General features: G+C 36.9%; 1 pseudogene; it reads right to left on the bottom strand.

Annotated features, from left to right (window-relative positions):
- Window positions 1-7,329: 7,329 nt before the first annotated feature.
- On the bottom strand, window positions 7,330-17,942 carry LOC138161211 (adenosylhomocysteinase 3 pseudogene; annotated as a pseudogene).
- Between the last annotated feature and the right edge of the window lie 8,585 nt (window positions 17,943-26,527).

Raw genomic sequence — 26,527 nt, 5'->3', positions numbered from 1 at the left:
CAAACAACCACATCTCCAATTTGCCCTATCTATGTCATGTTTTTGACATTGTGGTTTGCTTGTGGTCTACTTCATTAGATGTCATCTCGAACAGGGGCTGTCTTTCACTATTCTTTGCATTCACAGAGTTAAGTGCAATGCTTGGCACATATTAGAAACTTAATAAATGTTCATTAACTGACTGCTTCTGGGTTGTCTTACAGAGAAAGAAGCAAGTTCCAACAATGCTCCCTTTGGCATATTCTCTTCTAATTGATGCCAGTCTAACACTATGGGGCAACATGACATAGCATTCCTTTTGTTGGGGCTGAAACAACCCTTTGACCTTCAGTTTTGTATGGCATCTTTCCATCTCTTGTCCTGTAATTTTTTGAAAGAAAGAATGATTAAAACAAAATTTATCAGCTTACACAGTCATAAAGTGCACATTGATTTGCACAAGACTCAAGAATTACAATCCAATTCAGCTGCTGTTTAGTGTTTTTTTAACTTCAGTTTCTTTTTTTTTCAGTTTTCAAATATATTCTTGCCACCCTTTGCAGTTATCTCAGCATGTAGCTTATTTCCTCAATTACTAGATCTATAAAAGGTATATGTGTTTATTAGTTGATGAGCTATGCAGATTAAAAACAATAGTTTGTACTACATCTTCTTTTTTATTAGTGAGGAGGCAGGAGAAATGCATGTATTTATTGAACACTGCCCATCTCTGTTACTTTCATTAATTGATCTGATGCTAAAAGAAAAGCTATCACTTTTCAGGTTTGGGGAAGGGATGATCAGGATCTTGGAGGACAGGAGTAAATTCAGAAAGATTGTGATAGATGAGGACAATTTAGATCAGATAGATGAGGATAAGTTAGAAATATATTAATAGAGACTCATACAAAGAAATTATCTGGGTAAGAGAACTAAGGTACATTAATCCAAAGTATGAGTGCTGAATATATTCACATATCATAGAAAATGATTAAAATTGGAGCATTTTTGTCTACATAGTGATGAAAGTTAAAAAAAATCCTAAACCCAACAATGTGAATTGAAAGATCTTTCACTTATATTTAGCCTATGTGTCATATATGGCTCATACTACAGTGTGATGGATACTTTCATAACTGGAAAAAGAAGAGGAGATTTACCAGAAAAGCACACTTAAAGAGATAAGGAAAGGGAATACTAATACAAATTGGCATTTCATAATTCTTAGATACAGCAAATAGAGAAGTTCTGAATTCCATGGAATAGTTCACTTACCTCAGCAGCATACTTTCTAAGAATCTACACAATGATAGTGAAGTTGATACATGCATTGCCAGAGCTAACTCAGTCTTTGGGACACTCCAAAGGAAAGTGTGGGAGAGAAGAGGTATTAGACTGACTATGAAACTGAGAATCTACAGGGCCATTGTGCTGACTTCATTGTTGTATGCCTGTGAAACCTGGACACTCTACCAGTGCCATGCCAGGAAACTGAATCACTTCCATTTGAATTGTCTTAGAAAGATTCTGAAGATCATCTGGTAGGATGAGGTACCAGACACTGAGGTCCTTACTCGAACTAAACTGCCAAGAATTCAAACTCTACTGCAGAGAGTGCTTCTGTGATGGGTTGGTCATGCTGTTCAAATGCCAAAGATAGACTTGCCTAAAAGATTATTTTATGGAGAACTCACACAGATCCAGCATTCGCATGATTGTCAGAAGAAGAAATACAAGGACAATCAAGGTCTCTCTTGAGAAGTTTGCAATTGACTGTGTGATATTGGAGACACTGGCACAGGACCACTCAGCATGGTGTGTCAACATCAAAGAAGGGCATGTTCTTTATGAACATAGTAGAATTGAAATAGCTTAAAGGAAATGTGAGATGCATGAATTTAGAGAACTCACTCCAATGTTCAAGTGGGCTATTTGTGCCTACCTGTGGTAGATTTCAAGCTAATTTTGGTCAGATAATCAAGTCAAATGCATTATAACTTTAACATAATGATATCATTTTGATCCTTTTCAAGAACTAAGGACATCAACCAACCAACCAACCACCCAACCAATCAACCAACCAACCATAATTCAAGTCTCAGGATCTCCCAAGTAGGTACAGGGATTAAGAAGAGTTGGGTTGGGTAAGCAGCCAATTTTTAGCCCATCTTTTTTAGCCCCTTCCTCACATCAGGAGGTGAGTAGTGTGATCCTTAAAAGGTTGCTCAGACACCAATGGGGCTAGAGAATCTCACTACTGCTTCCAGCAGTGTATGGCTTGGGCTGCCTGTGTACAGGATTGTAACCACAGCTCCCAGTGTATCCACACCTGCTATTTCATCACTTTCCTGTTGCCACAGGATTTTGAGACAAGTATAATGGTAAAATGGTATGAGTTATGTCTTTTGAATAAACACTAAAAATACTAGTCTTTCCTGAATGTACCCTACAGTCAGGTGGTAGAGTGGACACAGTATCTGACTGGAAGTCAGGAAGGCTCATCTTCCTGAGTTCAGATCTGGTCTCAGACACTTACTAGCTGTGTGACCCTGGGCAAATTTCTTAGAGGAGTCTAGAGGGAGCAGCAAAAGGTAGTTTTGTGTTTTGGGTATATTTTAGCTCAAATGCAGTTCAGCATATCTCAGAGTGAAGATTTCTTGCCCAATCTGGGGGATAAGAATAAAAGTTATTACTGTAAATAAGAAAGTGCAACATCATGATTAAATCATCAAAAGGCATTACGATAGTTAACATTAAGAGTCAAAGAGTGCCTTCTTTACAATCACTTCTTTTTGGAGGAGGAAGAATTCGCATAAATTATGCGAGACTTGAGGATGGTTTCAAAACCTATTAAATGAAAACTAACCTAGCCTAAATTGCATAGATCTCCTTGTATGCCACATCCTCAGTGCCACAACTATAAATGTCTTGCAGAGGACCTTCCAACATTGCACTGGCATCTCCAGAAGGAAAACTTTAGCTCAGTTAAAGAAAAGAATAAAACCAGAAAAATAATTAAGATACATTAAGTAACACATTCTTCCCCACCCTTCATCAGAGATATATGGTTAGAATTTATCAAGTGCTTATGGTGTGTTAGACACTTTCTGAAGGAGGAGAATGAACACCAGAAATTCCAGGCTTTACTTCATGACTCTAGATAAATAGTCCTTGCTCCTGATAATCTGATCCATGTGGGAGCAGATGCCAATTCGTTGCTCTTAACATTGGGTCACCCTATGTAAAGCATTCAGATAAGTATTGAGAAGAAGAATCATCAGCAAAAATATCAAAATCAGAACACCGTTGATAAAATATTTGAAATAATCCCTGATATTTGTGGATCAAAGATCTTTAAAAAGATTACTAAAATGTCATTGTTCTTTTGTGTACAGCCTACCTCAGTGAAATAGATGTATATCAAAAGTAATTTTGCATTTTCACCCATTGAGTATTCCTTATTCTACTCAACCAGGGTGTCCCCATTCCTGGCAGGCTTTTGATTGGGCATAGACAGGTGACACAAATACAAGAGGCCTCCTTTGAGAGACAGTCTGACTATTCTCTTCTTTGGGGGCTGAGTAGATAATTTTATCTCCCCGTGCTTCCAGAAAGTAAGACACCTTTCAATAATTTTACCCCTGTGATCTCCCTAAGAAGGAGTTGGTTTTTAATCACTGAGTATTGTATTTGTAGCAATGCCTTAACAATTTCTTATTAGGACTTAGCTAAGGATTTAGCTGGGCCTTCCTTTAATACTGCCCATGCAAATGTCTACTCCAATGTGTCACTGCCCACACTGCTGTCACTGAGATCTGCACTGCTACCCATCCCCAATAGGGCCCAAAAAGTTGGTCTCAGGATTGACATTTACTTGCCTGTGTTCAGAAAAAGAAACACAGAGCACTTTAGCTCTAGTAATTAAGCTTAAGCAACTGTCCTTTTTGCCGAGAGCTGTAGCAGAGACCCACTTTGTCAGGGTCCATACTAATACTTCACGGGAAGCCCTAGTGAAAAGGAGAATTTTAATTCACAGAGTAGAAGCTGTATCCTCTTTTAAGCTGTGATAGTCCTCCTTCCCCCACCCGCACACATTTTCAGCTAATAAACTGACATATTTGGGATATTTATCCATCCCTAAGGTACCAAGAAAACTCAAGCACTGTCATTTCAAATGCCTTCCTGTAAAGACTCTTAAGACAGTCCAGTTAGAGTAGCTATCAATGGCCCATTAAATGTCACATTTGAATGTCCCAGGTCATCTATTCAACACGGTTCTCAGATAATACCCAAATTAGCATTCTTCCAGGTGGACCCACACCTGTCACTGCTAGTGGGTATGAAGATCACAATCATTCCAGTGATAGAGGTTGTTTTACTTGTAACAAGAATTTCAAAATTAGTATCATTCAGCTTGAATAATCTATCCACCCTTTAGTGACGGGACAAAGACTGAACAGTGTGATTTTTTAGCACCTTTTGTTGCAGCAAGCAACCCGACATACTCAGGGTGGCTGCCAACACAGCTTCTTAGATATGCTTTTCTAAAGGAGAGGAACTCAAAATGGGTTAAAAATCTTGCTTTAATCAATCAAACATATCATTTACCTAGTTCAGGGGAAAAAGTCAGCACCCCGCACTTCAGAGTATACAGAAGTTACAGGCAGACAGAAACATTTCAAGCAGACAGGTATCCCACAGTCCAACCATTACATCCACACCTAGTCAGTCACCAGAGAGGGAAGTATGAACATCTGGGTTTTTCAAAGCCAGGGGGCTCTCAAAGCCTGCCTAGAGTCTCGTCTGGTCAAATCATACAACACTTCTCAAAGTGAGCCCCAAAACAAAGCCTCACATCAGGGGTTATATAGCCTTCTCCTGGCTCAGAGAATGTCACAACCCTCTTGACTCACTGCCCAATCACAAAGCACTAAGGTGTGGGCATTCCTGAAAAACAAGACTCCCACCACAGGCTCCAGGTGTACTTAACCTAGGGGCAGGGAAGATCTTAAAAATTTACATTCCTATAACACCTTATGACCCCTGTCCTAACATTCTCACTTCAGAAGCAGAAGTAAGGTTGTGCAGGACTTTGTTTCATAGATTGCTATAAGGCAAAAAACTTTTATCACTGGGAGCACAGTCTTGTGGTGATGAACCTCTCCCTCAACAGCTAGGCTGGTTCACAGAAATGAACTTCGTGAGATCCTGGGGTTACATGTGAAGCCTTTCTGGGGGTGGTAACCAGCCAGAGCATGCCCTCCACGGACATAACTTTAAAGAACCCAGGGTTACCTCAACATCAGTGGGGCATAAGTAAAGAGAATTAGAAAAACCCAGATCATCTACCTTGCAAAAATCAACACATTTAAGGAACATTTTTCTCTTGGGCAACCTATATTCAAGTTTCAATACTCACTAATGATACATGGAATGTTTTATACTATAAAATTTCCATGACAGACTTCATAGTATCAAAAATAAAAGTATATAAAACAGCACACTAGTCTAAAATGCAGAAGGTCCTTTGAAGCTGAAATTATTTGGTCATCGCTTCCTCTATTCTGTGCCCTTAATACATGATGAAGCACATGCCAACCTTCTGACAAATTAATCTTCCTCTTGCTGCATCCAGATTCAACCTACTTAATCAATGCTTTTGTGTGATAAAAGAACTTCTTCAGACATCCTGTCTACACTTGTCTCTTTTCCATTAACTATATATTAATGGAGGAGAGTTTTAAAAAGTTATTGGCATATATTCTCAGAACTAATGTCAGGATCAGCCCAATTAGACAATAATCAATGGAATGCAATTGATGGTGACTCTTTAATAAAGTTATAGTGTCCAAAGAAGAGGCATATTTCAATTCTGGAAATAAAATAAAACACTCAAGTTTGCAGTGCACTGAAAAGAAAGCTGATTGAGAGATGCTGCAAAAAAAAAAATCACTGTATTAGTTTGCAATCTCTATCTATCTATCTATCTATCTATCTATCTATCTATCTATCTATCTATCATCTATCTACTGATATATTTGTATATATGGTTATGTATGTATATGCTTGTATATGCTTGCATATGTGTGTGCATGTGTATGCATGTATATCTTCCTGGAAATGCCTAGAATATTTAATGTAGCACATTGCTGCAAGCTTTTCCAAAGGTTTCTCTCTAAATGTACAAAACTGGGAAGTGAAGTGAGTGAGTGAACAAACTTTTGATTTTGGCATAAGAACATAATAAGCATTCAATAATTTTTTGTGCTTTGATTTCTGATTAAATTTAATAGACCTTGATTTTTAGATTTTAGTTTAGAAATAATATCTTTAAAAAACTTGTAGTGTTTGTGTGTGTGTAAAAGACATTCATATTTTTAAATTCCATTTGGATATAGATACATTTCCCCTCTGTCCTCTATTTTCTTCAGTATCTTGACTAAATATACTCAATCCACTCATTTTACAGAATGTAAAACACTAGAGAGGTATTAACAATATTTTGCCATGGAGATTCTGTGGTTGCATTTTTATTATTGCATAAAACATCACTTTTAATAGATATTTAGTATTTTATCTTCAATCATTTTTTTATCTTCCTTCTTCTACAGCCTTATTTCTGCATATATATATAATACCCTGGGGTGGCCGGGTAGCCCAGCGAGTAAGAGCACTGGCTCCAGTGTCGGGATGACCTAGGGATCAAATCTGGGCTGGAATACTCAGCACCACACCCAGAAATAACTGGCCATGTAACCTTGAGCAAGTTACTTAACCCTGATACCTTTAAAAAAAAAAAAGAATAATACCCTGGCATATTAAACATATCAGATATAAATGACAAAACAAAATCTCTTTACAACTATAGGTTTAAAAAATGTTAGATATTGAGCAGATTGATAATGTCTTTTCAAAACAGAATTTTATATCTGTATCAAAGAAAATAGTTGAAAAGCCTGTTGATTGAAAACAGTAAATATCAAAAAGGAAGACATTTTGATAAGTCATTTTATCCTTCATTCACTGAAGAGGATTGATAATGGGTTTATGTTTGATATCAGAATAAAAGACAGCAGTAGGGAATGTAAGACTAATATCTCAAGTAGATCTTATGTTTTGATAGACATTTATACACTGTTTTAGCATCTGTGCCTTGGTTTTGTTTTATTTCAATCTACCTTTATTTAATATGTCATGAATATGAATACATCAAGAATTGTCATTTTCTTCACAAAAATAAACCAACATATATACAAAATCCTCCCAGCTTCTGTTGGGGATTCCAAACAGATGTCATTTTCTGAAAGATGTGTGTCTCAAGTGTGGATCAGCAAAGCACTCCATGTGAGTATAGACAGTATAACACAGTAAATAATAATTACAGAGCTTTGATAAGAAACATATTGAAATTAAAAATTAAAAGCAATTAAGTGAGTATGATTAGCCTTTATAAAGCCAGTTGTTTGGACATTCTGTTTAGATGATGTTTCAGACCAAGGTGGTGAGTTCATTTGGGTAGCCTTAAATTATGGGCCACATTTTTGTGTGGACTCTTTCCAGACCTTCAGATTCCCGGAAATAAAAGTAAGAAAGAAAGTGTACTACAAATGGAAAGAGCATAGTGTCTGATGGCAGAGAACCTGGATTCATGTTGCGATGAGAAAGCTAAACTAGATTGTCTCTGAGATCCCTTCCAGGGAAGAAAGTTTCAAGAAAAATTGAATTATTTTGCTTTTTTGTTTCAAATTTAACGAAATTGGATAGATTCTTATTTTGGTGGCTAATGTATCTGTTCATCCCTTTTCTTTAAAGCTTTGACCTGTTTGATATATTTATAACATGTTTTAATTAGTTGGAAGTACTTTTCAGCTCAATTAACATTTATTCAGTACTATGGACCAGACACTGTGATAGTTACTGCAGATAGAAATAGAGAAGTGAAAGAAAAATCCCTGCCTTCAACATGTTTATATTCTACTGGTGAATAAAGAGTAGTATATACAAAAATATATGCAAAGTGTATGGTAAATGTATAGTGGGGTAGAATGGAAGATAGGAGTTATAGTGGTTAGAGCACAGGCCTTGGAGTCAGGAGGACCTGAGTTCAAATTCTGTTTCAGACATTTACTAGCTTTGTGACCCCTGGCAAGTCACTTAATCCTGTTTGCCTCAGTTCCTTATCTGTAAAATGAGGTAGAGAAAGAAATGGCAAAGTATTTAAATTAACAATAGTCCATAGTTAATAAGATTGTGAGTTCACTCTGTCCTTTGTGTGACCTGAACTTGTATCACGTGACTTAGGAGCATACCCCAGGAACTAGCCCCTCCTGGAATAGACAGTACTGTGAGAATTGGCTATTCTCTCAAGGACTGTTACTTGATAACACCTATGAAAAACACATGCTGCTCGTCCCGGTTGCACAAACACCCGAAAGAATTAAGCAATATCTGGGAAGGAACCAATTATCTTGGTCAAGCCTTCTTTGTTCTTCTCCCATAAAAATCCCCAATCCCCTGAGCCTCTTCGGAATCTCACCCATGGAGAGGATGCTCTGCCTGGGACCCTCCCATTCGGACTCAAGGCTGTACCCCGGGATTCCCCAGTCATGTTGATCGAGAGTTGGTGCTCCCCCGAACTGGTGATGTTTTCTTTCTCTCCTCTTACTATTATTATTTATTTTAGTTGTGCTTGCTTTAATTTGTGCTCGGAATATTGTATTGCTGGTGCCGATTTAAGCTTCCTTGTTTCTGTGTTCAATAAAACTCCTCCCCTCTTAAGACTGTGTCGTTTGTGGGAGCGAATCAGAACCGAAACCAAAATCACCATAACAGTATTCAATTATCTTTGTCAAGAAAACCCCAGGTGTAGTCACAGAGAGTCAGATACAAATGAAACAACAACAAAGTGGGTCAGAAGAGCACCAGAAGTTAGGGTTATCAAGAAAAGTCTTCTGTATCATGAGTCTATTGATTTGTTCTAAGAGAAGAAGACAGGATGAGTTTGAAGTGAAGACAGAAAGCAAGCTTTCACAGACGTGTAACTATTCAGCCCTTTTCATATAGAGAATGTATGAAGAGGAATGATCAGTGATAAATCTAGAAAGATAGATTGTGGCCAAATTGTGAAGGATTTTAAATGTCAGGGGAGTTTTTCCTATATCTCAGTTACAATAGGAACACTCTTAGAAGGCATCTATTGTCTGTTCAAATACCTTCTATTATGGGGAGCTCCTTATCTATTGAGACAGTTCCTTCCATTTTTAGTGGGCTACAGTTAGTAAGTACTATTGATCTGACATTTGCCTTCCTGAAACTTATAAACATACATTTGTAAGACTATAGCAGCCTATATATAGTCTGACAGGTTATCAGCTATTAGAAGACAGCCATCATTTACCCCCATTAGGTTTCTCTTTTCCAGACAACTTCTGTTGCTTCAGTTTTACTGCCTCATCTTTTCCTAAGTGCATTTTAGATGCTTACATTATATATATATTTGGTGGGCATTTATGATTGATTTGTTAATTACTGAAAAATCTGTTAAATTTGACCTTAACAGGTAATCCTATTTTAGTGATGGTCAAACATAATAATGTGGTAAAACTCATCTACTATTACAGTATCATATATAATACACATATACAATACATATGCATGTATGTGTATATATATACATATGAATGCAAGCACATATTCACACATACAGTATGTTCATATGCATATATGTATACAAATCTACACATATCTATATAAATATATCATATTGCATTGAGTGTACATATACAGATACACATACACATACAAACTGTGAAGCTGTAGCAAAGTCAGGTACCCTCAGTATTGGAATGTCCCATGTTGCAAACAATGCAGCTGTTATTCATTTGGTCTAAGTGCCCTCTTGTCACCACATTCTTATTAGCTGTACAAGTGATGAAAATGTCCACCTGCTGTATGAGCTCATTCAGTTTCATAAATTGAAATCCATCCATGCAGGCCTGCAGGACACAGATGGAGTCAATCTCAATCACATACACTATGGAACCCAGGGCCTTCATGGCAGCACAGCACCCTTTCCCCACCTCTCCATAACCACAGACTACCACTTGCTTCCCACCAAACATCGTGTCTGTTGTCCTTTTAAGCCCATTTAGAATGGACTCCCAGTAGCAGTAGAAGTTTTTATTACTTCTGTTTGGTGACTGAGCCATTGACATTCATGGATGGCAAGCACAGCTCCTGTAACACTCTCTTCTACTATACCCTTGATTTTCTTAAACATCTTGGGATGCTTCTTGTAAATCCAGTGGGTCAGGTCCCTTCCATCATCCAATATCACATTGGGCTACCAGCCCCTCTACATTCACACAGCAGTCAGTGCACCACCAGAAGTCATCTTCTAATTCTCCTTTCCATGCAAATACAGGAAATCCACTTTCTGCAAGAGCAGTAGCCACTTCATTGAGGGTAGAGCAGATACTTTTTTATGCCAGTGAAGTTATCTGGACTAATTTTATTTTTTTATCAAATGCTTACATCATTCATTTTCACAGTATTTTGAGTTACAAATTTTCTCCCTGTTTTTCCCGTACCTACTGCCCCAAAATAGCTATCCCACTGGATATCCCCTCATCCAATCTACTCTCTCCCATATCTTCTCCCATAGCCCCTCTGATTTTCCAATAGGGCATCGTGGATGTCTATGCCCCAGTGCTTGTATATCTTATTTCCCAGTTACATATAAAATAATATTAATAATATTGTGTGTGTATATATATATATATATATATATAATTTGATTTTTAAACTTTGAATTACAGATTCATTCTTTTCCTCCCTTGTCACCTACACTTACTGGGAAGATAAGCAATTCAATATAGGTTGTACACATGTTGCTATGCAAAATATTTCCATAGTTGATATATTGTAAAAGACTCACTATATTTCCATCATTCTTATTCCACCTCCCACTTGTTCTATTCTCTACTTTGATCCTGTCCTTTTTTAAAAGTGGGTGCTTTCAAATTCTCTCCCCACCCCTGCCAGCCTGCCCTCCCTTCCATCATCCCAGCTCTCATCCCCTTTCCCCCTACTATCCTGTAGGGTGAGATACCATATTTAGTGTGTATGTCATTTCTTCCCTAAGCCAAATTCAATGAGAATAAGGTTGACCCATTCCCTTTTGACTTCCTGTTCTTCTACTCCCTTGTAACCATTTCCCCTAACCTCTTCTATATGAGATAGTTTACCCCAATGTGTCTCTCCCTATCTAATCTCATTATATTTCTCTCTCACCTCATAATTTCAGATTTGAAGTATCATCCCTTCCCATTAAACTGGTCCTGTACCTTCTATCTATGTAAACCTGTACATTTATATACACACATTCACATATGTATTCATACACCTATAAACCCTCCTATATAGACACATATATATATGTATGCATACATACACACACATATATAGATATAGATAGATAGATGATAGATAGATTAGATAGATAGATGTATAGATACACATTTCTATTCCCTTAAATTATTCTCATACTGAGAAAAGTTTCATAAGTTACAATTATCATTTTTCCATGTAGGAAGGTAAATAGTTTAATGTTGATAAGCTCCTTATGATTTCTTTTCCCTGTTTACCTTCTCATGATTCTCTTGTTCTTGTATCTGAATGTCAAACTTTCTATTAAATTCTGTTTTTTTTTCATCAAGAATGCTTGAAAGTCCTCTATTCCATTGAATGACCATATTTTCCCCAGAAACATGATACTCAGTTTTACTGGGTAGGTGATTCTTGGTTTTAATCCCAGTTCCTTTGACCTCCGGAATATCATATTCCAAGCCCTTTGAACCCTCAGTGTAGAAACTGTCAGATCCTGTGTTATCCTAATTGTGTTTCCACAATATTCAAATTGTTTCTTCCTGACTGCTTGTAATATTCTCTCCTCGATCTGGGAATTTTGGAACCTGGCTATAATATTCCTAGGAGTTTTCTTTTTGGGATCTTTTCCAGGAGGTAATCGGTGGATTCTTTCAACATCTATTTTGCCCTCTGGTTCTAAAACATCAGGGCAATTTTCTTTGAGAACTTCCTGGAGGATGATTTCTAGGGTCTTATTTTGATGATGGCTTTTAGGTAGTCCAATAATTTTAAAATTATCTCTCCTGGATCTATTTTCCAGGTCAGTGGTTTTTCCCATGAGATATTTCACATTGCCTTATATTCTTTCATTTCTTTGGATCTGTTTAACAGCATCTTGATTTATCATAAAGTCATTAGCTTCCATTTGCTCCAATCTAATTCTGTAGCAATGATTCTCCTCATTGAGCTTTTGAGATTCTTTTTCCATCTGGCAAATTTGACTTTTTAAGGCATTCTTCTCCTTATTGGCTTTTTGAGCCTCTTTTGCCATTTGAGTTAGTCTGTTTTTTAAGGTGTTATTTTCTTCAATCAGGTTGTTGACACTCATTTCATAAATTTCTTGCATCATTCTCATTTCTCTTTCCAATTTTTCCTTTACTTTTCTTATTTGGTTTTCAAAGTCCTTTTAAAGCTCCATTATAGATTATAAACAACTCATATTTTTCTTGTAAGCTTTTGGTAAAGGAGTTATGACTTTACAGTCTTCCTCCTATTCCATTCTTTGATCCTCTTTGTCCCCAAAATAGGATTCTAATTTTGGATTCCTCTGTTTGCTTTGCTTCCCTCATTTACTCATGTTGCCACTCAATTACTTAACTTTTGGGCTTTTTGCCATAGTAGGTCTCTGCTACCAGACAGGGGAGCTTCGTACCAAATGCTTGGGTTTCCTCAGCTGCTCAAGGTATTATTTCAGTGCCCTCTCTGAAGCCTCCACATGCTCTGGCCAGGTGGTCACACACCCCAGTACCTCTACCCCCTCACTTTTTCCTTAGCATCTATGGATTGATAATTCTGGAAACTGCCACAGCTGCTGGTGATATGAAGTCCCTCTAGCCCATGGCTCCTCAGGCCCGCCCTGGGGCCATGCTGGCAGTAGGTCTGTGGTTGGCTCCCAGAGCACTGTGTTGGCTGCTCCCTGCTGGCCTACTGGGCTATCCTTAGAGGGAGGCTAGCTTCTCTGTGTCATTTTGTGGATTCTGTAGCTCCAAAGTTTTTTCAGAGTGACCTTTTACATGAATTGGAGGTGGTATGATCCAGAGCCCAGAGGAAGTCCTGTTTCTCCTCCTCCATCTTTAACCTCCCCCCACTATTAGAGTAGATATTACAGGTAGACCATTGACACTGATCCCCTAAAACACTCAGTTTCTCCATGAGTACTGCTGTCTGAGCAGCGATGTGAGTGCAGCCCACAATCTTGAGTCCAGCCAAAGGTTTTTCTCCCTGAGCTCTCTTCCTCAAAGCCACGAGTGCTGGCATCTCTTGCTCTGCAATCTCAATCTCTCGCTGGCCAAACTCTGTCTATTTGATGTTCTTGACACAGAAGTATGTCTTTAGTTGAACTTGGAGTTCTGCTGTTTATCCCATGGAGAAGTCTCATCATCAGAACTATCTGTGTATGAAGCAGCTGAGCTGTAGCTATCCGTAGATGACTGAGAGATGGAAAAGGAAAGAGAGCAGCATCCAATCCTGGTGGGATGTTTGTTGAATTTTTGCTTCTGGTCAGCAAATTGGATCTTCTTGATGGTGCGAGATGCCTTGATGATTGCCATCAGGGCTAACCCGGGCCTTACAACCCTTGGGATGCCACTGGTGCTGGTGATGTGGGAAGCTACAAGGTCCTGCATGATCCTGATGGTAGTTCCATGATATTTGAGTTATTTTCTTTCTGGCTGTTTGCAATATTTTCTCCTTGACCTAATAATTCTGGAATTTGTGTAGAATATTCCTTGGCATTTTCAATTTGCAATCTTTTTCAGGAGGTGATCAGTGGATTCTTTCAATGACTGTTTTACCTTCTGGTTCTAGGACCTTAGGACAATTTACTTTGATGATTTCTTGGAAGATACCCTGCAGGCTCTTTTTTTCATCATGGCTTTCTGATAGCCCAGTAATTCTTAAGTTATCTCTCCTGGATCTATTTTCCCAGTCAGTTGTTTTTCCAATGAGATATTTTACATTTTTTTTCTATATTTTTTATTATTTTAATTTTGTTTGACTGATTCTAGATGCCTCATATAGCACTGACTTTTACTTACCCAACAATTTACTTAATGAATTGTTTTCTGTCTCCTTTTCCATTTGGCAAATTTTACTTTTTAAGGAGTTCTTTTCTCCAGTTTGGTTTTATACCTCTTTATCCACTTGGCCAATTTTACTTTTTAAGGAGCTGTTTTCTTTAGTGATTTTTTTCCATTTTGTCAATTGTATTTTTACATTTTTTTTTCCTGAATTTTAAAGTAGATCTCTATTACTGGGACACAGGGAGCTCTGTCCCAGTCTTCTTGAAAAGGGAGCTAGGGGCCTGGTTACTGGCTTTGTGTGTTGTATCCTCTGCTTCTGGCATCTGGAAACTGTATAATGTTATACATGGTGCTGAACCGGAACTGTCTGGTGTGTGTTGAGGCCTGGTGAGGTCTTTTTGTGTTACCCCAGGGTTACATGGAAGCTTGCAGGTGTTAGGTGTGGAAGAAGGGTTGTCTGGCAGCTTGAGTTCTCCTAGAGGGCTGCACTAGAGCAGGGGTAGGCTCAGTCATTGTGGATGCCTGTCCAATAAGGAGGTGGTATTTCTGTACCAGTGTCTGCCCGCTTCCTTGGCTGTGCAAAGGCATACAGGGATCCGGGTGCTGGTGCTTGCTGGCTCCACCGCCCTGGGTTTCACCATCTCCTGCTATTTAGCTGAGGCAGGGCTTGATGCTGGCTTGTCTGGACACCTCCCATCCTGTACTAGTTCCCTTCAGTCACAGGAAGTGAGACCTGCCCTGTTAATTCAGCTAACTTCCTGAGCTAAAAAAAAAAAAAATTACTGTACCCCATCTTTCTGCTGGCTCCAGTGTTCTAGGATTTTTCCTGGGGTGGTATTATCTGGGTTTTTCCAGGTTAGTAAAGGAGAGTGAAGGCAACTTGCTGCTTACTCTGCCATGTTGTTTCCCATAAGAGGAAAGGCAACTTTTGAACAACTTTGGAATTTTTTTTTTACAGATACCCTGTGAGTTTTCCAGAAAGGATTTTAAAAACTATATCTTATAGAAATGGTTAAATCTATTTTATTAAAGAAATGTCAAATTATTATTAGGCTTTTACATTTTCCAAACAACTTGCTGGCCTTTAGGAACTTGATTGTCTATTTGTGCTAAGAAAAGAAAGAATTACTTAAGATCCCATGCTATATTACTGCAAAAAGAAAAAAAAATGTTCTTTCTATTTTTATTACCCAAGACTATTTTATTCAGTTCATAAACTAATAAACAGATCTTAGCTCCTACCACCTCAGTAGACTTTATGTAAAGCAAGTCATTTATTTTTATCATGTATAAGTCACATTAGGAAAAAAAGCAGAATTTCCATGGTGCAGTGGCCTAGAGGTCTGATAAAAATTCTCTAAATCCTTTTTCTATATTGGGTTTTGATTCAATAGCTCTTTGAAAATATTAACATCTTGACCCACAAATATCTTATTATTCTCATTCTGAAAATCTTTTAAATTGAAACACCATAAGCCATGTGATTGTTTTTACCAAAAGCAGTGGAAATATTTCATTGACATAATTTTTGCTTCTCTGGGGTATAATTTCTTTAGAGTTCCCCCCCCCTCCAAAGTTAATAAGCCTGTCACATATAGATTTTAGAGAGAAACCACTTGTCCTCACACAAATGACATGGATAAACCTAATGTTTCAACATACCTTTTTTTTTCGGTTTGCAATCGACTTTTTACTTCTCCTTTCAAACATTACATAGCTTGCTCTTTATACTAATAGCTCACATTTATAATGTACTTTACAAAGCATTTCCATGAAAATAATGCTGTGAAATAGAAAATAAATAATTCAAATTCATATGATGCTTTCAAGTTTTATGAAGCGTTTTACTTACATATTTTAATTTTTAATTTTTGAACAAATATGTGTGATACTGTGTTTCCCCGATAATAAGACACTGTCTTATTATATTTTTTTGGACAGAAAAACACCAGAGGGCTTATTTTCAGGGGAGGGCTTATTTTAATGAACATTGACAGCAATTTTAATAAACAGGTAAATGTGAACAAAAAAATGTACCTTTATTCAATAAGCAAATCACTGGGGAAGAACAGGATGACGTGCTCACTGCTGCAGCTCTGATTGGATGCAGGGGATCACCTTCACTACAGTAGCAATCTCAATAGGGCTTATTTTCAGGGGAGGGCTTATTTTAGAGGAATCTTACACAGTAAGGGGAGGGCTTATTTTCGGGATAGGTCTTATTATCGGAGAAACACGGTAGATTGTTTCACTGTGCCCAGGACAGAAATCTTTGCCCTTGGGCCAGGATCGCCTTTCTTCCCTTAATCTTGTACTAACCACAGAGAACCTCCCCTCTTCCTTCCCCCTCCTCTTTTTTGATAATCTTAAAGCATCTCAAAGTAATTCACATTACTTTCTGATCTGTTCTGTGGGAAGAAAAAAATCCTGAAGAAGAATGCCACCTCAGAATCCTGTGTTGTAATACTGACTTGATTTGGGAGGTACAAAAGCCAGATTTCAGGAAAGGGAGGAGACAATAAGGATGGTCACCATGAGTTAACACAAAGAAGAAAAAAACATATATACTTGAAAAATGATGAAACCATTTCTATTACTACCTAAAGAGTCCCTTTGTGTAGAGATTGAAATACTGTTGCAAAGATTTGAGACAACCACAAATGCAAACAGAAACAAATTAAAACAAAACAAAACCACAAGGTTTCAAAAGCATAGAATTATTGTGACCCAGAGGTGTGACATGGCTGTAATGTGGCCAGTTCAGAAATCAGGGTGATTTCTTTCTGGATCAGGTGCTTGAGGACTCATTGACTTTGGAGAATAATGAATACTATCTGTTTGAAGTAGAGCTTAGCAACAGCAAAACAGAGCAGAATGACACTATAAAACAGGAGAATAGCAGGGTCTAGGAAGATGGCAAAAGGACCCATGGCAAATAATGGAGGAACACAAACGGAGCAATTGGGAGGTGAAAAAAAACCTATTTGTAAACTTGCAATAAAGTGCAAAGAATGGCATCTCAGAGCAGTCATTGATTTATTGGTATTGTCAGCCAGACTGAACCAGTTTCTAACCTGTGCATGGCTGCAGTGGAACAAAGCAGGGTAGAGATGGAAGAGCTAGGAATCAAACAGAAGAGCAATTTCCAAGTGAAGAAAATGGCTTGCAAGCAAAGATACATGGGCTGAAATGGTGTGGGGAGATCTCAATACTTATACTTGCGGCTAAAGGGTGAGTTGTAGCCCTGACAATGAGGGGTAACAGCAACACTGTGACAAGTTTTACTCATAGCAGTACTTCTGGGATCTTGCTGTGCCTAAGATCATCCATATCAGAGAGTGAACACAAAGGATTGTCATAATGCCAAACTCAGGGCACAGGCCTGCTTGCTGAGCCCTAGCTCTGGAAAACAGGGTGTCTCCTTGACATTTCCCCCTTTCGGGCAAAGGAAAGGATTCAGAAAGAACCCCTGCCCTTATGGGCAATAACAAAGAAGTAGATATAAGTTAAGATGCCACCAGAGGGCAGTTGGGCCAGGACAAGCTGTTACCTAGGGGATTAATTCTTTGAGGGGACCTATCTGGAAAGTGTTTTCCAGGTATCATTGCTAGTCATTGTTTGCTTACAAGCAGAAAAGGGAGAGGGGAGAGCAAGAAAATGCCAGCACAAGCTTGAATCAGTGCTCTGTGGTTGGGCGCATAACAAAAGGGGAACACAAATTGGACTTATACTCAGCCCTTGTCCAAAATCTTGGGACAGCTGTTTTACCTGGATGTTGGCTGCTTCTGGGTCCATACTAAATGAACTCTGAGGTTCCTAGAGGGTTCTGCCATCCACTAAGAGCAGGGGTTTTCTTCAGATGAGTCCATATCCACAAGTTTGACAGCTGTTGGAGTACTCAAAAGGACCTGGCAGGGGATCCTAAGAGAAAACTACTTGCATTAATCTTTGAATCTGAGTTTCTGGTCAATATAACAGAGGGCCTTTGTTAAGAGACAACACACGGAGATGATCCAGTTTCCCACCCACATAAAGTTAGGTCTAAACAATAAGATTTTCCCCACAAATTTAGTAATTGCATTATTACATTAAGTCAAGTGCAGATCAAACTACTTAGAAGTCTCTCAATGTTCCAGGAAAGGAGATTTACATGTCACCGAAGCAACCAAAAAAATTTAAACATAAGCATTTTAAAACAAAAGACCAAAGCAATACAATAGTTATCAATAATATTAACTGACATCAAATCTCCTTGTATTCTAGTGATCCATTCTCAATATCCATTTAAGCATCATATTTTGAGTCCCAGATATCTCATGGAGTTATCTGGTTCATAGATATCTTTTCTTGGACAATATGCTTATTCTAAGGACAGCTCTTAAAAGGGGCTCTGCTTCTCCGCTTTCAGATCTAGAGGTTCCTAAGTAATCCTGACTTAATATAATTTAGTACAATCACTTAAATCTGGTTTCTCAATCTAGGATCTTCAGAAAATTTCAGTTTATATACCATATATTGTTTCTTTTCTTACCTATATCCTGTACCTGATATAAGAATCTTTTTTTTTAATTTATGAGATACTTTGCTATTTCTTAGCCAGTACAAGATGGTTCTGATTAGTCTTCTAATATAGTTTAACATCTGATACTGCTAAAAATTCCTCCATTCTATATTTACAGATATAGTTATATATCTATAGACATTTATATTTACATATATATATACATATATATCTATAGATATATAGATATTTGTATTGGGTCCTTGGGTTTGTTCATAGGTTTGTTTTGGCAGATTTACTTATAGGTATTTTATACTGTCTAGAGTTATTTTAAATGAAGTATTTCTTATCATCTCTTCTTGTAGGATTTTGTTTGTCATGAATGCTGATTATTTATGTGGATATACTTTATATGATGCCATTTTGCTAAAAATATTAAATGATTCAACTAACTTTTCTAGTTGAATCTCTGGAATTTTCCAAGTATATCATCATATCATATGCAAAAGACATTGTTTTATTATATTATTCCCTATTTTGATTCCTTTTGTTTCTTTTTCTTCTCTTATTGATATTTCTAGGATTTCCAGTACAATATTGAATGATATTGGCAACAGCAGGCATTCTTTTATCTCATCTGATCATACAGGGAAGTCTTCTAGCTTATCCCCATTACAAATACTGCTTGACGATATTTTTAGATAAATGCTTTTTTTTTTTATCAATTTAAGAGGGGAAATCAATTTATACCTATATTTTCAATTGTTTTTGATGGAAATGAGTGTTCTACATAAAAATGGAATCTATTGATATATGATTTTTTTTCTTTTGTTATTGATACAATCAATTATGTTAATAGTAATCTTTATGGTTAACCATTGCTGAACTTGTGGTATGAATCCCACTTAGTCAGAGTATATAATTTTTAAAAAATGTTGTTGTAATTTTTCAGCTAGTATTTTTTGTAGAATTCTCTTTTTTCATGGTCAGAAATGTCAAGGAATGAGTAACAAGAGTTTGCTATAAGGTGCCAAATGTTTACCTTATTCCTTCATCACTTTGGGGTTACTTCTAAATGAAGTGCCTTCCTTCATGTGCTCTGGAAAAATTATGCTATTAATCTTGCCACTTACTATTGACTTTTAAAAAACTTATTCTTATTATTCCTTAAGACAAATTCTACATTATAGTACCCCAAAACTTACTAAGATATTTCAGAAGGGAGTGAATTCCTGGAATTATCCAAAAGATACAGGAGCTCTCTACTGAAGTATTAAAATGAATAATGTCCAAACTTCTTAATCCACCAAGATGTTTTTTTGCAGTTTTACAACTTTAATTATATGATTTTATTTCTATAATTCCCAAATTGCCAAAACTGAAATGCCATGGGAGAAAAAAGTGCCTTACAGGGTTTCCCCCCCTTCTTTTCTTATAACCTAATCTTTCTCAGAAAGCCTAAAGTGGTTAGTCTTGCTTACAATTGCTTTGACTATGAAATTCCATTAATCATTCCAAGTGTTCTAAACTCTCTGGCTACAGCCCTTAGAGATTTTTCAGTCTTTCCCATCAAAATGGTACTGTAAGTCCTTAAACACTGAAAGAGATTGTACCATCTTCGAGAAAAGTGATTTACTTACTGGGGAGGGGAGATATCTTGACTTTCATTGCTTCCTTTTGATGTTCTTTAATTTGTAAAATAACTTTTATGTTTTGTTCCTTGTGAAATGAAAGCAAGTAAAGGGATTTGGTGGCTATACTTGAGGAAAAGGTAGAATTAGAAATTTTTAGGTTCTATGTGGGTAGGGACAATAAATTGAAGACATTATATTTCCAAAGTGAGTCTGAGTCCCTTATGTCAGGAAGAAATCTTTGACACAAGGAGACACAAATGTTCTTAACTATGTTTTACAAATGAGAAAAATCAAGTCACAGTAAGTTTAAATGACATATAGTTTTCTTCACTATTACAAAGCTAGTAAATGGAAAGTCCATGATTAGGAATACAGTTTTCTATCTGCTTCTGGAGAAATTCCTGCCAGTGGACTCTCCTTAGCATTTCCATAACTTACATTAATCACAAAAACTTTTAAAATCTATATAAGGAAATTAAATTATGAAGATTTTAAGAAATCTTTCTTCTTTAGAATTCATGCTTGGAAGTCTTCTCCACCTTGAGAACCATTCCTGAAAATTTTTTGCTATTCTTTCTTTTGTTATCCTTTCTGCTAAGGTGATCTCATTTATCTTCATGTTGCTTTATTATATTGAAAGTAGTAATCATGAGAGGCAGAGGCAGGCCTGGGAGGCACAGCCCGCAGACAGAGAGACAGGTCTGGAAGAGGCATAATCAACTCAGAGGGCAAGTCATCCCACCAATCACAAGGGCCACTGCCAGGCCTATCCCCCAAGGGCTAGGATTGGAAAGAGCAAGGTAAGAAACAAATGCAGAGAATATGAACCAAATGTCCTGGACAGCAAATACTCCTGGGGCTACCACTTCATAGTCCAGAAATGAAAAAAAAAAAGCCCCTATCAGGACCTCCAAAGACCAGAATGACAGAGTGAACCTCGCCTGCTCCAACCCCCCCCCCAACCCCCTGAAAACATAGTAACTATTGCCCCAGGGCAAAACCCTCTACAATAAAGGCTTGGGATACCTAAAGGAAGGGTATGGCTAGGGCCATGCATCAAAATGGGTAGAAAGCAGACTACAAAGACTCGGGAGTCCTACTATCCTCAGAGGGAGGAACCAAACTCAGAGGGAAGCAATGTGGACTCCACACCCACAGCTGAAACATAAACAGGGAACAGGCCCCAAGCACAGAAAGCTCTCCTAGATGAGATCAAAAGGAACTTTGAAAATTGAATGAGAGAGATAGAAGACAAAATGAATAATTCTTTCAAAACCAAAATTGCAGAATTAGAAAAACATTATAATAAAGAAAATATCTCTCTAAAAAAAAGTGTATGATATGGAAATGGGGCTCCAAAAATTAACCAAGGAAAATGATTTGCTAAAAACTAGAATCAATGAATTTGAAACAAATAACTCTATGAGGATCCAAGCAATAGTCAAACAAAACAACAAGAATGAAAAAAAAATTAGAAAAAGAGGTAAAATATCTCAAAGAAAAATAACTGACCTAGAAAACAGATCCAGGAGAGATAATCTGAGAATCATAGGCCTACCAGAAAATCATAATGAAAAAAATGAGCCTGGACAACATTCTGCAAGAGCTCCTTAAGGAAAACTGCCCTGAGATACTAGAACTTAAGGGTAAAATAGAAATCGAGAGAATCCACCATACACATGCTGAAAGAGATCCCAAACTGAAAAGTCCTCGAAATGTTGTGGCTAAACTCCAGAACTACCAGATAAAAGTGAAAATACTTCAAGCAGCCAGAAAGAAAAAATTCAAATATCAAGGGTCCACAGTGAGGATTGCACAGGATTTGGCAGCCTCTACACTGAAAGATTGGAGGCAGTGGAATACAATTTTCCAGAAGGCAAAAAGCTTGGGTTACAACCAAGGATTACATGTCCAGTGAGACTGAGCATATTCTTTCAGGCAAAGAGATGGTCATTCAATGATATAACAGAGTTCCAGACTTTCCTGATAAAAACCCAGAACTCAATGGAAAATTCAACATCCAATTATGAGATACAACAGTGATGTAGAAAGGTAAACAAGGAAAACACACACACACACACACACACACACACACAACCCCTGATATTTGATAAGAGCAAACTGGCTATAGACAAGTAGAGGGTATGAGTATAAAATAAACAAAATGACAATTAAAAAAAATCTTATTAAGGGCTACAAAGGATCTGCAATGGAAGAAGAGGAATGAATGAAGTGGAAAAGGGTAAATTATGCCACACGAAGAGGCATAAAAACAGTATTGCAAAGGAAAAGAAGGGAGGGAGATGATAATCATATAAATTTTTCCCTCATTGGTTCTGGTGCAACAAGGGAATAACCACCACTTAATCACAGGACTCTATGGAGAAGAAATGGGAAAAAAAGTATCATTTTAGAGGGAAAGAGGGGAGGGAGAGGAGCTTATGATAAAATTTGTTCCTGTCACTCTTGGTGCAAAGAAGAAATAACTTACTTCATTAAGTATAAAAATATCCTACAGGCAGTAGGAGGGAGAAAGGGCTGCGAAAGGCGGGGGGGGGGGGTCCATTAGTAGGGAGGGAAGAAGTATGGGGAAAGGGAGGAAAAGGGAGGGGGGCTGATAAGGGAACACTAAGGGAGGTGGTGGTCAAAAGGAAAACTATTAAGTGGAGGGAATGGAGAAGGGGGAAAAATATGAGAATTAACAGGGGAAGGAATAGAATGGAGGGAAAGAAACAGATAACAATCATAACTGTAAATGGGAATGGAATGAACTCTCCCATAAAAGAAGGGAGATGGAGAGCAGAATGGATTAGCAATCATAATCCTAAAATATGCTGTTTACAAGAAACACATCTGAAACAGAGGGATATACACAGGGTAAAGGTAAAAGGTTGGAGTAAAATATATCATGCCTCAGATAAAGAAAAAAAAAGCAGGGGTAGCAATCCTTATCTCAGATAAAGCAAAAGCAAAAATTGAACTAATTAAAAGAGATAAGGAAGGAAAATATATCCTGTTAAAAGGCACCATTGAGAATGAAGCAATATCATTACTTACCATATATGCACCAAGTGGTAAAGCATCCAAATTCCTAGAGGAAAAGGTAAAGGAATTAGAGGAAGATAGCAAAACTTTAATACTGGGAGACCTTTATCTCCCCCTCTCTGAACTTGATAAATCCAACCTCAAAATAAATAAGAAAAAAGTTAAGGAGGTGAACAGAATGTTAGAGATGATGGGTATGATAGGTCTCTGGAGAAAACTGGATGGGGATAAAAAGGAATATACTTTCTTCTCAGAGGTTCATGGCACATACTCAAAAACTGACAATGTTCTAGGGCATAAAACCCCCACAATTCTGTGCAGTAAGGCAGAAATATTAAATGAATCCTTCTCAGATCATGATGCAATAAAAATTATATGCAATGAAGGGGTATGGAAAGACAGCCTAAAAACTAATTGGAAATTGAACAATTTAATCCTAAAGAATGAGTGGATCCAACAAGAAATTATAGAAACAATTAGTAATTTCATTCAAGAGAATGATAATTATGAGACAACATGCCAAAATTTGTGGGATGCATTAAAGGCAGTTCTTAGGGGAACTTTTATATCCCTGAGTGCATACATGATTAATTTAGAGAATTAGAGAAACTGAGAAAAGGGAGGCCAACAAATTGGGCATGCAATTGAAAAACCTAGAAAAAGTGCAAATTCAAAATCCCCAATTAAATACCAAATTAGAAATATTGAATACCAAAGGAGAGATTAATAAAATTGAAGTTAAGAAAACTATTGAATTAATATATAAAACTAAGAGCTGATTTATGAAAAAGAAAACAAAATTGATAGACTCTTAGTCAATATGATAAAAAAGAAAGAAGAAAACCAACTTATGAGTTGAACCAACTTACCTCCAATGAAGAGGAAATCAAAACAATAATTAGGAATTATTTGTCCCAATTGTATACACATAAATTTGACAATCTTAGGGAAATGGATGAATATTTACAAAAATATAAGTTGCCCAGATTAACTGAAGAGGAAGCAAATTAGTTAAATAACCCCATCTCAGAAAAAGAAATTGAACAAGCCATCAGTCAACTCAGTAGGAAAAAATCTCCAGGGCCAGATGTTTTTACTAGTGAATTCTATCAAACATTTAAAGAACAATTGATTCCAATACTCTACAAACTATTTGGGAAAATTAGTGAAGAAGGAGTCCTACCAAATTCTTTTTTATGACACAAATATGGTACTGATACCTAAATCAGGATAAGACAAAACAGAGAAAGAAATTATAGACCAATCTCCCTCATGAATATAGATGCAAAAATCATGAATTAAATACTAGCAAAAAGACTACAGCAACTTGTCTCAAGAATAATACACTTTTATCAGGTAGGATTCATTCCAGGAATGTAAGGATTGTTTAATATAAAGAAAACCATCAGTATAATTGATCATATCAACAATAAAACTAGCAGAAACCACATGATCATCTCAATAGATGCGGAAAAGGCTTTTGACAAAATACAACATGCATTCCTATTAAAAGCAGTAGAAAGTATAGGAATAAATGGAGCCCTCTTTAAAATAATAAGTAGCTTCTATTTAAAGCCATCAGCAAGTATTATATGTAATGGGGAGAAGCTAGAAGCATTTCCCGTAAGATCTGGGGTGAAACAGATGTGTCCACTATTACCCCTCTTATTCAATCTGGTACTAGAAATGTTAGCAGTAGCAATTAGAGAAGAAAAAGAAATTAAAGGAATCAAATTAGGCAAAGAAGAGACCAAGCTATCACTCTTTGCATATGATATGATGATATACTCAGAGAATCCTAGAAAATCAAGTAAAAAACTACTTGAGACAGTAAATAAATTTGGCAAAGTTGCAGGACATAAAATAAACCCACATAAATCCTTGTCATTCCTATATATTTCCAATGAAATTCAACAGCAATAAATAGAAAGGGAAATCCCATTTAAAATTACTGTAGACATTGTAAAATATTTGGTAATCTACCTGCCAAAACAAACCCAGGACTTATATGACCACAACTACAAAACACTTTTCATACATATAAATTCAGGTCTAACTAATTGGTAAAAATATCAAGTGTTCATGGCTGGGTCAAGCTAATATAATAAAAATGACAATCTTACCTAAATTAAATTATATATTTGGTGCCATACCAATTAATTGACCAAAAAACTATAGAGCCAGAAAAAAATAGTAACAAAATACATTTGAAAGAATAAACGGTCTGGAATATCAAGGGAATTAATGAAAAGAAGTGCTAGGGAAGGTGGACTAGCTATAACAGTTTTCAATCTGTATTATAAAGCAGCATCATCAAAAGTACTTGGTATTGGCTGAGGAATTGAGGAGTGTATCAATGGAATAGATTAGCCACATGAGATTCAGAAGTCAATGACTATAGTAAACTATTGTTTGATAAACCCCAAGATCCTAGTTTTTGGGATAAGAACTCACTATTTTACAAAAACTACTGGGAAAACTGGAATATAGTATGGCAAAAAGTGGGCATAGACCATTATCTAACACCATGTACTGTAATGGACACTGAGATATAACAGGACAGCAAGGCTAATTATAATTTGATAGGAGTGTTTATTAACCAGCTTGGACTGCCTCTGAGACCAAAAGACAGCAGCAAGCTTTCTGTTAGACATAATTTTATAGACAATGTGATTGCTGGCAACAGAATATGTTTCTAAGTGTTAGCATTGTTTCCATTGAAGCAAAGCTTTCTCATATTATTCTTATCGAAGCAAAACATTCTTAGTATTATTCCTATTGAAACAAAGCCTTAATATTATTTCTACTGAAACGAAACAGACCTGAATCCGTGGGAATCTGTGGCATGTTTTAGCAACAAAGGTGAAACATTTCTTTACACTTGGAGACTATTAGGTGGTTTCCAAGGAACCCAATGGGGGTATCCTCTATCATGTTTAAGGAGCTCTAGTGTATAATTTCTGGTGGGCACTTCAATACCAAAATCAACTGTAAATGGGTGCATGATCTTGGTATAAAGGTTGATACTGTAAGCAGTCTCGGAAAACAAAGAATAGTTTGGCTATAAGATTTGTGGAGAAGGAAAGACTTTATGACTAAACAAGAATTAGAGAACATTATAAAATATAAAATGGATAATTTTGACTACATGAATTTGAAAAGCTTCTGTACAAACAAAGCCAATGTAACCAAGATTAAGA

Source organism: Petaurus breviceps, unplaced genomic scaffold (assembly GCF_028583685.1).
Source record: "Petaurus breviceps papuanus isolate PSGF00001 unplaced genomic scaffold, PetGlider_PUasm1.0 184, whole genome shotgun sequence".
Classification (NCBI taxonomy): Eukaryota; Metazoa; Chordata; class Mammalia; order Diprotodontia; family Petauridae; genus Petaurus; species Petaurus breviceps.
Note: the sequence above shows the minus strand (reverse complement) of the source record. Positions and strands in the feature narration are given on the sequence as shown.